This window comes from Hyposmocoma kahamanoa, unplaced genomic scaffold, assembly GCF_003589595.1.
Source record: "Hyposmocoma kahamanoa isolate Upper Pololo Valley unplaced genomic scaffold, ASM358959v1 100021, whole genome shotgun sequence".
NCBI lineage: Eukaryota > Metazoa > Arthropoda > Insecta > Lepidoptera > Cosmopterigidae > Hyposmocoma > Hyposmocoma kahamanoa.
In genome coordinates, this window is record NW_020653200.1 from 8568500 (window position 1) to 8584370 (window position 15871).

The 15871-nt window shown below is 35.1% G+C and overlaps 1 protein-coding gene across 6 annotated transcripts in view; it reads left to right on the forward strand.

Annotated features, from left to right (window-relative positions):
* The first annotated feature begins 541 nt into the window (after positions 1-541).
* Positions 542-15871, forward strand: part of LOC113230571 (carboxyl-terminal PDZ ligand of neuronal nitric oxide synthase protein) — a 206509-nt gene continuing 191179 nt past the window's right edge. For 5 of the 6 annotated variants that reach the window (XM_026464994.1, XM_026464924.1, XM_026464602.1 and 2 more), the window contains exon 1: positions 542-836. The gene's annotated coding sequence lies outside the window, so the exon portion shown is untranslated. The remainder of the gene's footprint in view (positions 837-15871) is intronic. The other variant, XM_026464685.1, reaches the window with a different exon arrangement.

Genomic DNA, 15871 nt, shown 5'->3' on the forward strand with positions numbered 1-15871 from the left:
CAAGCAAATAGCATTATTTTATAAAAGGTAAGTATATAACAAGTAATATAACCTCCAAAGACAGCATAAGTTGTAGTGTTTATTATGTAGGTACTTATTCTGTACTTTTATCCATGGATCAGGCAAATCTGATTACTTTAGGGTGAATTTTGTGTTGCTTTTGCTGCAACATTCGAAATTATTGTGAATTGGATATAAAATCAATTGCAATTTATTTTAACTTAATATACCTAAAGATGGAAAATTGTGGTTTGTACTCGAACTGAGTCTGTTCCTGTTTAATTGCATGTGACACGACATCGCATAGAGTGCATCGGAGATTATTCCTGCGGGAGTCGTTAGTCGCGAAGGTATGATAGTGAATGGTGAAACAATGACTCTGGAGCATGATTGGTGGGCATCATGGAGGTTAAAGCACCCCCCGCGCGGGGTGCGCTGCGCGACGTTGCCGTTCCGCCTGGAGGCGGCGGCTTACGGGTGCGCCGCGGCCGACTTGCCCGTTCGTGTCATACCGCGCGGTTCATTCTGGCGAGCGTCCGTGTGTCGGAGTCGCCCGCACTCTTCGTCGCTCACCTCAAACAAACTTAAAAACTCACTTTCCGCCGCCGGAAACTTGTTCCACCTTTTCAAAAAAACTGCTGTTACAACATCGTTGCAGCGCAAGATTCACTACTAATGAGTTTCATTGAACTTTTGTGTGAACTTTACTGAATGTACGTGAGATAACTTCGACACAACAAAACTTTGAAATAGTTTGTTGTAAGCCCTCGATGGTTGCCGTGTGCATGTGTCAACTTTAAAGTCATGGCTGAACGAAGTTCTTGCTAAACCGGTAGGTAAGTAAACGAAGTTTACCGGAAAGTACCTACTTGAATTCAATGTGAATGTATTACTTTACATTAAGGCGTCTACAAGGGAATCGAGTGCAATATTGTCTACATAATTAACTGAATGGTTGGTAATGACCAGCTGGCATAAATGGTTATCAGGGTCTGTACTGTCGTGGGAGATGTCTATTTCATTATACGGTCTGCGGTCGTGTTGCATTCCCAACAAGTCGGCGTCGTTCCACAAAGACGCCGCCATCGCATAATAAACAAAGGTGATGTTTATAATGTTTAATTTCTTCGAAGTTAGCGCTGTTTGACAACCAACGCCTCCGAGTAATTGTCCCCTGTTACCGATATACGGGCTCATGTTGCCCGCAACTGTCTTGCTTCGGACATTTCAGAGAACTACCCAAGTCTTGCTTGTGCGCATCTCGCCTTATCTTATTAACATTGGTAGAGTGAAATTTGACCTTCTTGAGCTATTTATTAGTCATCAATTATTTTGGAGTTTCACTGCATTTGCAGTGTGTTTGAACAAAGGCGAAGGTTTGCTTTTATATCTGGAAAATGGCGCAATAAATGAGTAATCAATAAAACGGTTACTTTAGTAATAAAATAACTAAATACAATGTCGTTTTGCACGTGTGCGATCCTTGTCTGAATGGAAGGTGAATGCAATATATTGCAACATTCTTGGATTTATTCGTATATTGTATTATATATTTCAAAATTTTATAAATACAATTGAAAGGGGCAGTTACAGTCTTACTCAAAAGACGAGAACATAAATTTAAATTCCAGAAAAGGCTTATTGAACAAAATATTCTGAAAGGTAGCAGAACTAAATCGGTTCATAAAATGATTGATGGAACATTACTATAAAACACTTCGAAGCTGTTTGTGGTAACGCCAAAAATCACTCTTCCAAGTTAAATCTAAAATGATGATTGATGTGAAAATTTTACCTTTATGGAAGAAAGAAATACTTACATAAAAATGAGATTAGACTTATGTATTCCATCTTGAGGTTAAGTAAATATTGTTATTCAATTTCACCTGGCCTAACGATTTGCACTGTGGGCGCTGAAAGTCCCGTCTTCGATTCCCGGTAGGACCAATTTGGGGAATGAACGTTTCTAAATTGATTCTGATCTGGGAGTTCCGGGTAGTGCCCCGGAGTGAATTCCGTTGCTCTGGTGTTCATAGTACACGGAATTTCATAGGAAGGTCTTCTTTCATAGGACCCTTTGTGAGCAGATTACCAAATTGTAAACTCATATTGTGAGTTTGACAATTTTTGTTTTAATTTCTGGCACATTGTTAGCGATTTTTGAAAAGAAATAACTACTATTTGCGATTTTTAAATTATCTATATCATCAAAAGTGTCTAGGGATCAAGAACGTTTTTGCCAATCACTGAAAATCAGTTTTTTTTGGTCAATTTCATAATTTAAGAAATAAATAATTTGTTGAATTTATATTTTTATTTAGTTTTAATAGGATAATAATAAAAAAAATAACCTTGATTCCTAGACACTTTTGATGTGTGTGTATCAGACATATTTATTTTTTATTGTTGTGTTGTTTTTGAATTTGGTTTACCAACAACTAATACATTGCGACTTATATTTAATAGGTACATTGCATACATTGTTTTGTGGTTTTAAATTTAAAGCACAGTTAAATTACAGTTCATGCAAAAACTTACAAAAGAAGCTTTTTTAACTCTATATTATATTAAAAACAAATGGCTACCTACGTCTGTACAACAACATGCTTATTTTATTTTAACATGTCTCGAAACCAGAGGCAAACAATCGTCAAGCACGTCCAAATATTCACTATTAATATTATAGGTCTAACCTACTACCTAATTCTATATATAGGTAGGTGGGTTTGTACCAAATTCAGTTCTTGGAAGAGATAGGCAAAATTGGATATTTAGTTGTTTTTATGTAATACCAAGTGACAGGACGAACAAGTCGTGCGCATGATGGTAAGCTACATAATAGTTGCAGGGTCACTCAGAGCTTTAAATCGCAATGATCTGAGGGGCATAAGTTGACAAGTCCCATGTGCCTATAATTTCACCAGCACCCTTACCCTTCAAAAGCGGAACACAGTAATGCTGACATTACTGCTAGGCAGTAGAACTAGGTAAGGCAGTACTACTCTGGACGAACTCTTGCACAAGGAGCTCTACTGCTACTAAAATATGGTTTTATATAGCAATATGACAAAATGATTTAGGACAGTTGTTCAGGAATGCCGTTAGATTCACCGCATTTTAATTATCGTACGGTCATGTGACAAAAATAAATAAATATAAAGCTTCACGGCCATAGTTACATAAATACTATCACGCTTTCCTCCGATGAGGTAGGCTGTGACTACGGACTTTGATTTGCGACGTTCCCGACATACCTCTTTTATCTCTACTTAGCAGAAATCGGTTTTTTCGGGTTTTAATTCTCGGCTACCCGGTTACACGGTTTTTTCGGAAATTTTTTCTACTGTCACCCTAGTAATTCTTTTAAAGTGTCAGAAAATTTAAAAAACATCAAACCAGTGTTTTGTAAATTATTTTTATTATTCATAAGGTAGAATTCACAGCTAATGAGATCAATCAATATCTCAAATTCTAATAAAAAAATTGACGGAATACAAGTCTAAAGTCTAAAACATCGAGATATTATAGAAAACACGTTGTTCTGGCGAATGGGCGAAATATCCATAAATAAATGAACATTGTATTTACAGACAAGGAATTAAACATCATCTTTTTCAGTCTGATTCTCTGTTTAAGATGTTCTAGCATCTGAGTGAGAAGTCTGATGAGTATGAGCAGCGGCGCAACTTGTTATTTTGGGGGACTTTAATGCTCACCATCAAGGATGGTTATGCCCATGTCAGATGACAGATGCTAGGAGAGAGACGCGAAAACTTGCGTTGACCCTTGTCAGTAGTGGCGGTACTGACAAGCGTCATGACAGGATCCCAGATGTTGAGTCTTATAAGGCTAATTGCTCGGACCTTCTAGCAGAAGCTAACAACTGAACCAGACTGATACTCTGGAGAATGACTTTCCCAATGGGTACTTCCGATCATTATCTTTTGAAAGCTGTGTCCGTATACTCCCCACCCGATCAGGACCCTAGTGGTAACAAGGCGGGTGTGGCGATATAGGTTAGCAGATTGGGATTAGTCCCAATGTAAAATAAATAATAATAAAGCCAGAATGGCTTGCTTTACTTCAGGGAAGTCAAGTTATGCTGGTGCTGTAGTCGACCCCAAGCTTTTCCATGGTTTAGCGCTTACTTTAGTCATGCTGAAGCACAAAAACAGTCCGCGTAATAAACTTCGGCAGATGCTTGACTGCGCAAAGCTCCAAATACCTACTCAGAATCTGAAGACAGCCTTTAATAAGACCGCCAAGAAGATTCTCCACTCGAATACACTGACTCAACGTTTTTTGAAGACATCCTTAATCTAGTTGAAATATGTACGCCGAGATCGACTATTTATGACTCACATTTTCATCCAAATTACATCTACGTATAAATTTGTGCCGTTACTCCATTAACTTCCATCCTTTCCACATGATGAAATCAGCGAAGCATTCCTTTTCTATCCTGGTCACTATATCATTTTTCACCCCACAACGTTCTCCAATCATACTGTTCCTCATTCTGTTTCTAATAATGATACCACACCTACTATGCAACGCTCTCATTTCATTGGCATTTACTTTAATGCATTTTCTGCTGTGCATCAGGATTGAAACCGGGGTTCGAAATTATCAAGATATTTTAATTGTAATGAATGTTATGATGTGTTACTACCATGATATTAATTGATTTTTTTTATTATTATTAATACAAAGATAAAACACAAAGAAAAATTCCTTCGATCTAACAGGACACCAACCTGCGTCTATGCCAAACCAGCGTGACCGCTCTACCAACGGAAATAAAGTTCGAGTCAGTAGGTCTTACGAATTTTTCTATGCGTTTATTACAGATTTTTGTGTATGGTTTTATGCCGCAGCGCCACCGGTGAAAAATCTATGATAATTGTTCTTTACTCAACCAGTCCAGTCAGATCGAAGGATTCTTTTATCTTCGCTGTGTGTATTACTATTATTTTCTTAAGATACTTATTTTCTTTGATAATTAACGTGATATTTATCTGATCATTATCCGATATTTATCCGATAATTACCATGCTGATTCATAGTTTTGTTTCTTTAATTTTGGAGTAAAAATGACAAACCGTGAGAACACTAAATAAACACGAAGAAAGATCTTTGGGAAAACGATTTGGTTTGTGACTTTTTTGAGATTGATAATTGACGCGTCTTAACGTGTATATGTAACGTATCTGAATACGTCTCAAACACAAAGTCACGCCATTTCTAGCGGTAGCATTTTGTTGCTCCAATTAATTTCATAAATATGAAGGTATAATTATCAAGTTATTAATTAGTGGATCTTCTGCCATTCCCAAAGCTCCCTACATGTGTCAGGAAACCAACAGGAAACTAACAACGCCTAACTGCGAAATTAGCTGTTTGTGACACACTATGGGTTACTCAAGGGTTTGCGAAATGCAATGCTATAATATTATTAGCACATAATTTAGAAACTCCTAAAGCCAAATATAAAATATAAGAATAAGTGCAGCATACTCGAATTGATTGATTTTTGGGAAACAGTCTCATAGGCAGATGGAGCGCGCCGAACACGAAAGTAAAGCCACCAAAGCAAATACAAATTCAAAAGCGAATACAAACTGGCGTCAGTACTAAGCACAGCGTCGCATTGTTTGCACGTCTCGAGTGATTAGTTATTTTATATTTAAAAATTATATTTTGTCTCTTTACAAAACAAAAAAAAATAAGATGGAATATCTTTTCACAGGGAACTATTGATTATTTAACTGTTTTGTAATTTATTTACCCAACATTTTTTAAGATTCACTCGAAACACAATACCTCGAGATAAATTCGTATTTGTTGCCAATTTATATCGAAATAGGTTTCCTTAAAAATAGGTAAATATGCATGCGTGATAGGAGCATCGATTAATTTGCACTTTTGTGTAGAAATTAAATAATGCATGCATATACATACCGGCTGGTCCATTCACAGCGGTCCAAAATTGTTTTTAGGTAACTCAGATTTACCTAAATTATTCTCAAACCAATGCCTAATAGCCATTATGTACACAAAAGAAAATGTAGCCCTATAGATACAGAGAACTTTCATTGTTGTGTGCACATGTCCTAAACAAACAAAAAAAAATTTTTCTTATTAGACGATGATTGTCAAGCTATAGAATTGATTACAAAGTGTATTTAATAAAAAAATTATAGAATAGTATTTGATGGTGCGATTGCACTACATATCAAAATCAGAAACGAATGCTCGATGTATAGAGGCGAAACAGTAGTATTACAAAAACGTGTACAAAATAAAGGTTATTAAGACATTGTGTAACTGTGATTGTAATAAATATTTTGAATTATCAAAGGTTTTCAATTTTCAAATATCTTAATAAAATATTTTTTCCTTTGTGTGATGTAAATCAAATAATAACAATTACATATTAACTTATATTGCGTATAATTTGTTTGATATCCTAATACCACTTGAGTTCCATATTGCAAGTAAAATAACATTTCCAGCCTGTAACATTAGTATTAAAGAAAGCAACAGAAAAAAATGTGGGAGTTTTGTCGCTGCATCTGGCAATCTTACACGCATACAAATGCGCCTACCCTTCCTATTTGTCACGCACACAATAAATGAAAAGCGGCTTCACATCGTTTGTTGCGTATGCTCCATCTGCCTATGTTTTGTAATCTGAGGGCTCAATATCAAGTGAATTATCGGATAATTCTCGTTTGAAGTCAAAATCGAAATTCTATATTCTAATAGCATCTCTAACTCAAAGGAAAATACCATTTTCAGAAATAAATATTTTACAATTTTGTACAAATACTCATAATACATATTACGAAAGACACAGATATACCTTAAAATAAATTTCCTACGTATAAAAAAATAAGACAGGAACCTCGTTACGAAAAGGAAGTCATAGTAATGGGATCTTCTAGGTGCTTATGTTGATGCTATAGCGAGTGCTATCTATTTTTAGGGCTTACATTGAGTAGAAATTACAAACTCCCTTATAAATCTCGAGAGTTTCGTGAAAGCATTGAAGTGGTATGTTTGAAAGAGGCTTTTACTTTATATTATATACTTTATATTAGTAGCAGTGGAACTCCATATGAAAGAGTTGGTCCAGGGAATTACTGCTACCTTACCTATTTTTGTCGTTGTAGTAGTAATGTGAGTATTAATGCGTTCCGATTTTGAAGGGTAAGGGTGCTAGTGAAATTATTGGCAAATGTGACTTTTCAACTCATGTCTTAGGGTGACGGATGCAGTGGCAGTGCTCCACAGATCTTTGCGATTTGAAGCTTTGAGTGGCACTCCCAGTGTGTCTTTGAGAGATAAGTTTAAAGAGGTTGACATTCTTACACTAACGTCACAGTACATTTATGAAAATGTTATTTATGTTAAGAAAAACATAAATCTTTTTATGAAAAATAGTGAAAGAAATGATATTAATACGAGGTATAACAATAAACTTGCTGTTCTTGGCAGTCGTCAAAAAGGGCAATATATTGCTTCTATTAAAAAGATTCCGATTGACATTAAAAATTTGTCATTTACGAGGCTTAAAACTATAATGAAACAAAAACTTTGTACTAAAGGTTATACAGCTTCTGCGTACTTGGATGACAAAAATCCGTGGTAGTGCCCGTTTAGCTCTCGCAGGTACTGTCGATCGAAGATGGTTACATTAAATATTGTAATAATAAATGTAATGAAATGTGTATTTACAAAGAGCAACCCCTAGAGTTTCTTGCTCATTCTTCTCATCTGGGAATCTGCCTTACGAATGAGTAGAGTTTAATCAGTATGACGAATTCAAGTGTAATTTGCTTACCTATGAAATGAAGTTTATTTGAATTTAACTGTCATGGACAGGCGTGTGACTTACCAATAGGTGAACTGTTTGTGAACTGTTAACAATAGGTGAACTTGTTCGTCCCGGCACTTGGTACCACAAAAAACATTAAAGCAAAACAAAAATTACCTACTAAACGAATACAATTTCATATTTTCATTATAAAATTAATTTCTTGTATGGACCACTTCACCCCGAACTCCTCTATCAAGAGTACTTAGATACTAAGAGAATGATCGAATTCGCCACAATGTAATGGAGATCCTTAAATTTACGGCTCTGATTTACTGAATTTTGTTCATTTAAGTTATACCTTCAGGTTTAAGTTTACGAGAGATAAAAATTCTGAAAAAATCTATACAATAAACGAGGTGCTATTTCTTGTAGAAACTATCATTGCTGAACAAACCTATTGAAGCTTGTGTACTATATTATTGTTATGTGGACAACATGTAACAAGTACGTATTGTATTAGCGAAACATTAGTTTCTTTTAATTAGGCTGTTATGCACGGACTTTCTCGACTTCCACACCTACGGTTTGACGCAATGTAAGGCCAGACCCTTGTATATGTACGTGTCTAAGTAATAATAATAATAATAATAATAATCGTTTATTTTCTCCCATCATGTACATAATATAGGTTGAAGTGATACAGATAAAAGCGAAAGGATGGGAGACAGGAGCTCAAACTAGGATAGACCTGTGCTATGAGTCTCCTGAACTCCAACACCCGAATACACATACTTGTTTTGAATCGAAAATGACGTAAGGCACAGAGATAACAAAATAAATAATAAAAGACTAAACAAAAATCGTTCAAAACTACAATACAAAACAAAAATTACATAGATGAGTGGGTAGGTTTTATGTGTGTGTGAGTGAGTGTGTGTATGTGTGTGTGCATGCATGTCTTTATACAGCAGGAGACACTAGTAAATCTTCTGTCTTCTCGTAGTTCAGTTTTTGAAGCCAGCTCGAAACAACCCATTTGCATTCTCTTTGTGTTTTTGAGTAGATATGACAGAATTTGTTGACCCTATTATAGAGTCTACCACCCAAGTATATAAAAAATTTGTTTATGAAAGCGGTTTTACCTTTAAAAGGTTTACAAACCATGTCCTCTCTTCTACTGTTTTTGTTCCCCTTTTCCATGGGGTACTCAACATGGTGGTGTTGCCTGACAACAGAAGTCAAAATAAACAATTGCCTTACTGTTAGAACCCCACATTCCTCGTATAAGATTGATGTAGGATATAGTCGAGGCTTAAAATTACAAATTTTTAAGATCATTCTCTGCGCCCGTTCAGCTTCAAGCATAAATGTTTTAGACGAGCCACCCCAAGTCGATATACAGTACATAAATAGCGATTGACAAAGTGAGATGTAAACCATCTTCATGATATTACCATCCGTCACGTGTCTCAACTGTTTAAAAATATAAGAAAGTTTTCTAACTTTCTTTGTCAATGCTTTAATATGTTCGCAAAAGTTCAAGTTGCCGTCTATAGTTACTCCGAGGTATTTAATGTACTGCGTTTTCAGAATTATTGGACATGAACAATTTTCCCGGGTCTGCTGCGAGAAACAGGAATGAGCGATGATGTTATACTGTTTACTGGATGGTAGTAGATAATTGCGAATTGAGAAAGTAATATACTTCGTCTTCTCACTGTTTAGAGTCAGAGAATTGTCAGCCAACCAATGACATACATGAATAAAACCTTCTTGAGCACTTTGGTAAACAGCGTCCCAAGTATCTCCATGGAAGGTTAGAGTGGTATCATCGGCATATGTGATTATATCGCAACTATCAATTTTTAGGTTACACAAGTCATTTATGTAGCATAGGAATAGAGTAGGCCCTAAGACACTACCTTGTGGAACGCCAATTTCAACAAAGCTGTCCGAACTCTCTAATCCTCCTATTCTTACCCGCTGAGTACGATTTGTTAGATAGTCCTTAAAGAGTGACAATTGCGTACCTCTAATTCCCATTTTCTCCAGTTTAACCAACAGCCTGGGCAAGGAGACCGTATCGAACGCCTTTGCCAGATCCAAAAATATTGTAAGGCACTTGACTTTATTGTCTAGTTTATTAGCCAAATGATTGACAAAGGAGTGAACAGCATCGTCAGTCGACCTACCCGACCGGAAACCGTACTGAGACGGTGACAGAAGCTGTTTAGATTCTAAAAATGCTATGAGTCTAATATTAATTATTTTTTCCAAGATCTTCGAAACTGCAGGTAATATTGAAATTGGTCGATAGTTATTAATACACGTCTTTTTGCCACATTTAAATATAGGTATGACAACAGATTTCTTTAGTGCACTCGGAAAGACACCTTCATTTAGACATCTGTTAAAGATATAGGTGAGAGGACGTACGATGACATCTTTAATAGCTTTAAGCACCTTTGTAGATATGCCATCCCATCCCACACTGCTACACGATTTTAAGTTCATTATAATTTTCTCTACTTCATCACAATTGGTTTCTGAGAGAAAAAATGAATCAACCTCTGCTCGCCTGTTAAGTAAAGACTTTGGAAAGTCAGGAATATTATGAGAGATCTTATTAGCAAGGTTAGGTCCTACATTGACAAAAAAGTTATTGATAGAATCAATTGACTCTCTAGGCGAAGTACCAGTAGAAAGTAATTGCAGGGGAGGTTCATAAGGTATATTTAAATTTGAGATGTTTTTAATTGATTGCCAAAGTTTTTTAGATATAGATCCAGCTGCTCTAAGTTCTTCCCTTTCATACTGCCGTTTACATTTTTTAATTATGTCGTTACAGAAGTTTCTGTATCGCTTATAAGTTAGTTTTAGAATATCATTATCAGGTTCTTTTTTCAGTTTCATGTGCATTTTATCTCTATTTCGCATACATCGAAGAAGTCCACCAGTAATCCATGGTTTCATGGTAACTCTATTTCTAGGTAGTCTATATTGTAATGAATTTGATAATATTAATTTTTGAGTATAATTGATAAAAATATCAGTAGCACAGTTCAGATTATTTGCCTCATATACAGGGGTGAAATTCATAACAGCACTGTCCCTAATAAGGTTTTTCATGTTAACCTTAGTGTGAGATAACTTTCTTTTTACTTTATTTATATTTTTAATTTCAATACATAGAAGTATTGCATCGTGATCCGTTATAGATGATTGAAGTAATAATGTCAATGTAGGAAGCCTCGTTTTCAAAACAGTGTGGTCGAGACAGCTATTACCTCTCGTAGGCAAATAATAGGCCGGAATCATACCGGAATACGTTAAGATGTCAAGGTAATTTGCAGCATTCGTATTTAGTTCAGCTATATTAATATTTATATCGCCAACCAATACTATGTTTCTAAAATTTTGTAGTTGTTTTAATAAATTAGAGAGCGAGAGGAGAAAGGCCTCAATACTTATAAAACAGCATGGTCTATAGACAGCTATTATAACCGTCTCAGATCCGATTTTTATTAGCAAGCAGTTTGCTTCAGATAAATTAACCTCTTCCACACTAGAATTAAGTTTATCATTCACGAACACCACAACACCATCATTTTGGTTAAAGTTATGTGTTGTACTATAATTAGTGTAGCCATTAATTGTGGGTAAGTTGCCGATACATGACAACCAGCATTCTGACAATACAATAACATCACAAGTAAAGCTAATGCGCGCAAGCAATGTTAAAAGAGAAGAAAAATTTTTATTCAAACTACGTATGTTTTGTTGAATTATCTTTAGATATGATAAAGGGCTTATCACGAGGTCCTGGCATTCCTCTGGAAGACAACTAAATGATTTACCTATATCAAAATTATCAATTTCATTAATTAATTCATTTAAATTACCCATTTAAAAATAAGTATACAAATATTACTGAAATTCACGAAGACAAACATTATAAATATGAAAAATCGTATTGTCCTATGTTGCATATAAAATATTTTGAATTTTATTTCCATTCTATTATTATCCTGTATTAAGGTTTTAGTACGTATTAGAAAATTTAAAAATATAACTAAATTGTGCTGTATGGTGCATGCATTTATAAAGTGTTTCTTAGGTATGTGTATGTAGAGTAAAGTGTGTGGTAAGTGTGTAAAATAGAGAGTGATAATGAGGTGACTGAAATTGTATACATTACTAGGCAAAAAATGTAAGAAAAGAAGCAACATTGACACGGAGCAATAAGTCATCCCGCTGTCTCTTTTTTGGTCTGCCTCACCACTGTTAGCCACACTTCTTCGCCACTACCACCAAGTGGCTGTGTGAACCTATCTCTGGGGGTGTATGCGTCAGACGTATTTTTTTTATGATTCCAAGTGGCGGGACGAACAAGTTGTGTGCCTGGTGTTAAGAGACACGACTGTCCATAGTGGTTGTAGTGCCACTCAAAGCTTTATATCTCAAAGATCTGAGGGACACTGCCATTGCGCTCGTCACATTCAGACATATGTTGACTAGTCCCATGTGCCTGTAATTTCACCAGCACCCTTACAATTCTAAATCGGAACGCAATAATGTTAACATTACTGCTTGGCGGCAGAAACTCTTCCACAAGGAGCTGTACTGCTACTAACTTATCTAGCTCAATTCCACCTCAACTTGGCAGTCTTTTTCTCAAAGTAAATAATATGCTGCGTTCCGTTGCTCCTTGGTAAACATTGCTCTTGGCTTTTGATTATCTTCCGAGTCTATGTTTGCGCAGCGTAGGTTAGGATACTATGAAATGTATTAAACACATATTAATTTATTTATGAGTTTTCGTTGTGATTGGTGAATCAGTCAATTTAGATGAATATATATATATTAACATCATGTTTACGTACTTTCATTGGCATAGGCATATAACGCACAAATATTTTTTTAATAGGGTCAGGTGGGGTAAGAGGAAGGACACCGAGGAAGAGGGTCTTGAACGGTCGAGAACACCGAGGAAGAGGGTCTTGAAATCTTAACTCATAATGTAAAGAGTTTAGAACTTATAATTTCTCTGCCTATAAAACATGCAAAGAAATTGGTTCAAACGATTTTAAAGATATGTCACTCCGATACTCCAAACGACGATAATGAGAAAAAAATAAATTTGACAGTTGTGGAAATTTGAGAACTCGACGTTTATATACATTACTTTTATAAGAAATATTCAAGAGAAAGTATATGTATATCGAGTTTATTTACTGAAAAAGTGTATTAAGGTACCAGGATAATAAAGTTAACGTTTATTTACTGGAAAAGTGTAATAAGGTACCAAGACAATAAAGTTAACGTTATTCAGTGAATTTGTAAGGTTAACAATAACATTTAACAAATTAGATACCCAATGTTACAAATGCGGATTCGCCCACATATGACGTCATTCAGAGGCAGCTTCCGTTTTGCCGCCTCCAAATGTTGAAATGACCTTCCACCACCAGTGAAGACGTTAGAGTCTTTTTATACATTCAAAACATTGACTTACAAAAGAAAGTGCAAGCAATGGCTTATTTTCAACAGAAGTTGTCATGTTCCTGGTCGGTTGTGGAATGTAATCAGTATAGTCTGATAACAGTCATTTGTACCCTTTCTCGTCCTGATTAGATTTGTTTGTTTTTGCTTGATATTTGTATTATTATCACTAGTAACTAGTAAATAAATAGTTAGATTTTAGTTGAATTAATGATGTTTGTTTTGTTGTAGTCCTTTTGTTTCAAAATTATGTCCCGATAATTTCGGACAGAGAACACAGACGGCAGACTGAAAAACAGCACTATGCTGAGGCTTCGTTCTTTTCATCACTCATTAATTTATTAGTACATATTATTGTGTGATGTTCTATGTATATGTGTGGGTGTGTTTGATGAATAAAGTCCTATTTAATTTAATTTTAATTTAATTTATAAAGAAGAAGAATGGGGACTTTGAGATTCTTTTGGTTATCGGAATACTTACGTCCAGTATAAACGGTATTATTGAATATTGTTGATCCAGTTTTTGTAACAGTCCATTCATACGACCTATTTCCATCATGAAAAGTGTCTGGTTTCTTAATGGAAGATTTTGAGATTTGTCAAGGTAAATATCAACAGAACTACAAATTTTTTAAACGATTGTAAACAAATTTTTGCCGTAAAATAGCTCTATTTTCCGGGTAGAAGATTATAGAAAGCCAGTGTATTAAGATACAAGTGACTTAAGATCTTGTCATATGTATCTCAGCTAGCAACGCATCTTTTGTCACAATGCGTTAAAGATGGAAGATAAATGTATATATATTGTATTATTAGTGTAACGTCTAAAACTACTGATAATGATGTCTACGTCTTCTCTAAGGATTTTTGCAGCGACATAAACCCGCGTATGTGAAACGCGCGATTCCATCGCGACGTTTGCGGTCTATAGGTGGTTGTATAGAAGATTAGCTACTACATTGCGACTGAATCGCGGCAGACGCACTGCTAAAATTCGCCGCGTGTAAATGCTCTTACGTTTAAATACGTAACTCGCTGGAGCTGTTCCTGTAGCTGTGGAGCACGAACTATATAACTAGAACATTTGTCAAAGGACTGTGGCTATTAAATGTAGTTTGGTTGCAAATGAAACCCATTAAATTGATAGCGTAACTGCTAAGAGATTTATCGACCACGGGTCACAAACGGGATAAATACGAGTAAATCCCTTTAGGGTAAACGAGATCACTTTGGCAAGAGGTTTCAGCGAGGAGGCAGGCTGAGATGTAATGGAGTCAATACTTACTAATATATAAATGAACATACATAATTATATAATTTTTTTTTACCGGTACATAATTGTACACTAAAATAGTTTTAATATTGATTTTTAATGAATATTATGATGTTTTACTACCTTGACATACATTTATTTTTTGTGAAATTACTAATCACAAAATTCGAATACAAAGAAAGATTCCTTCGGTCTAACGGAACTCGAATCTGTGTCTGTTTTGCCTACCCAGACCAACAAATGAAGAAAAAGAAAAACATAGATTTCAGAAAAATATACATAGATTTCTCACAGGTTACTCTACAGTACGCTACAGAGTTATATGCGATTCGTTTTAATACATTGCATTTCAAATTTTTTAATTTACAATATCTACTTATGGAGATACCTAATCTACATAATATATATGAGTGTAAATTGTAAAGTTCGCCCTTCTGAGTGCAAACATTATTGTAACAAAAGGATATTCGCCGTTTGCCAGCGAATTTGATAGCCCAATTCCACAAGCAGGAATGGCTCATAAAAAGGATTCTCTGTTGCAGCTCAGAAATAAATAAAAGCGATCTTTTTTAAAAACGAAAGAAAACGAAAGTAATTACACGATTCCACGATTTAATGTTGGCTTTGATGTCTTTTCGAAGGAGGGAAAATACGTTACAAATTTTAATGTGGTTAACTGTTATTTTCTCTGCACAATGGCCTCTCGTTGAAATCCTTAGCTTCCGAATTACGAGGCTTTGATCACCAACATAATATACTTTCTAAATGTCAGAGTCAGTATTTCATCACATCCAATTCAAAGAGGTTTTTTTTAAAATAAGTATTAGTTGAGTTTGTTGGAGTCTTAAGTTTTAAATCAGGAAATTTTCAGCATTAACTATATATCATGAGTATGAATTTGATTATTTTCATATTGAATTTCCATAAATAATGAGGGCCTTGCTTCTATGATTTATGAAATAAAGTCATTTTACTATTATTCATAATTTCAATGTGACGCAAAATTGTGGCGTAGTTATGAGATACGAATAATATTGGAAATGAAGTTAATAAAATATTAAATACTTTTTGAAATCATATTCACGTGTGGATGATATTCATAAAATTATAGTGTTATTGGTTACACGTTTACTTATGCAGAAAAAAATTGCAATACAATGGAATATGTGTTATTTAGTTGTGTTTTCGATACGCTTGAGTGATTTTTTTTGTAACGACCCCGTCTTTGGACGTGTCGTGCAACTACACTTACCAGACAAATTTTAGCGTTTT